The sequence below is a fragment of the Schistocerca cancellata genome, chromosome 4 (assembly GCF_023864275.1).
Source record: "Schistocerca cancellata isolate TAMUIC-IGC-003103 chromosome 4, iqSchCanc2.1, whole genome shotgun sequence".
Taxonomy (NCBI): domain Eukaryota; kingdom Metazoa; phylum Arthropoda; class Insecta; order Orthoptera; family Acrididae; genus Schistocerca; species Schistocerca cancellata.
In genome coordinates, this window is record NC_064629.1 from 300,684,260 (window position 1) to 300,686,256 (window position 1,997).

Genomic DNA, 1,997 nt, shown 5'->3' on the forward strand with positions numbered 1-1,997 from the left:
GTATGAGTGAGGTCTCTGGGGCCCGCTCCCGATTTTCATCCTAAACTTTCTGTCGCTCCGTACTTTCCGTGTCCAAGTCGGTGCTTCCCATAGTTCCCCCTGTGTTCAGGAGAATGACGTTCCGCAGGGCTCTGTATTGAGTGTATCTCTATTTTTAGTGGCCATTAACGGCCTAGCAGCAGCTGTAGTGCCGTCATCTCCCCTTCTCTGTATGCGGGCGACTTACGCATTTCGTACTGCTCTTCCAGTACTGGTGTTGCTGAGCGGCGCCTACAGGGAGCCATTCACAAGGTGCAGTCGTGGGCTGTAGCCCACGGCTTCCAGTTTTAAGGTGCGAAGTCGTGTGTCATGAACTTCTGTCGGTGTCGTATCGTTATCCGGAACCTGAACTATACCTTAATAACGATCCATTCACTGTAGTGGAGACGTATCGATTCTTAGGACTGTGACTTGGCTACCTCACCTTTGTCAACTTAGGTGGGAGTTCTGGCAGCACCTTAATGCTCTCCGCTGCCTGAGCAATACCAACTGGGGTGCAGATCGCTCTACGTTGCAGCAGCTCTACAGAGCCCTTGTTCAATCCCACCTTCCCTATGGGAGTATGGTTTACGGTTCAGCGGCACCCTCAGTGTCGCGTTTACTCGACTCAGTGCAAAACTGTTTCGTTCGCTTAGTGACGGGAGCTTTTAGAACGAGTCCGGTGACCAGTGTTCTGGTGGTGGCCGGAGTCTCTGCATTGCGGATCCGACGTGCACAGCTGCCCGCCAGCTATGTTGCACACATTCGTAGTTCTCCTGAGCACGCGAATTACCGTCTCCTTTTCCGACCTCCATCAATTCATCTCCCGCATCGGCGGCCCAGGTCAGGGTTCACGACTGCGATTCGCGTGCGATCCCTTCTCTCCGAACTGGAGTGCTTTCCCTTGCCACCCCCGTAGTGTACACCTCTGCCGAAACTTCGTCTGTACCTTTTGCATGCCCCTAAAGACTTCGTTAACACTCCCTCTCTCTGCTGTCACTTCCGCTCGATTCTTGACGTATTACGGGGCTCTGAAGTTGTTTACACCGACGGCTCGATGGGTGATGGTAATGTTGACTCCGCCTATGTCCACATAGGCCATATTGAACAGCATTCCTTGCCCGCTGGCAGCAGTGTATTCACTGCAGAGCTTGTGGCCATATCTCATGCAGCTCAGTACATCTGTTCCTGCTCTGCTGAGTCGTTTCTTTTCTGTTCTGACTCCCTGAGCAGATTACAAGCTATCGACCAGTGCTACCCTCGCCATCCCTTGGTAGCGAACGTCCAGGAGTCCATCTATGCCCGGTAACGGTCCTGTCGTTCAGTGGTGTTTGTCTGGGCCCCAGGTCACGTCGGTATCCCAGGCAACGGACTTGCTGACAGGCTGGCCAAAGAGGCTACGTGGAAACCGCTCCTGGAGATGGGCATCTCCGAAACTGACATGCGTATCTGTCTTACGCAGCAAGGTTTTTCGGATTTGGGAGACAGAGTGGCATAACAGTATGCACAACAAACTGCATGTCATTAAGGAGACTGCGAATGTGTGGAAGTCTTCCCTGCGGCTTCTCACAGGAAATCAGTTGTCCTTTGTCGGCTCCGCATTGGCCATACGTGGCTCACCCCCCATGGTTACCTGCTCTGTCGCAAGTACCCACCTCAGTGTCGCTGGGGCTCCCAAATGACAGTCGTCCACCTCTTGCTGGACTGCCTACTTTTAGCAGCTCTGCGGCGGACTTTTAACTTTCCTAGCACCCTACCTTCGGTGTTGGGCGACAATGCCTCAATAGTAGGTTTACGTTTCATTCCTGAGGGTGGTTTTTGTCATTTGATCTGAGTTTTCGCGCAAGTCCTTTGTCCCTTTGTGTCCTCCACCCTAGTGCTTTTAGGGTGGAGATTTTAATGTGCAGCAGAGTCACTGGCTTCTCCTTTTTTATTCTCATGGTCAGGCAGCCATGGTAATCTGCTTTCTTGTTTTTAAT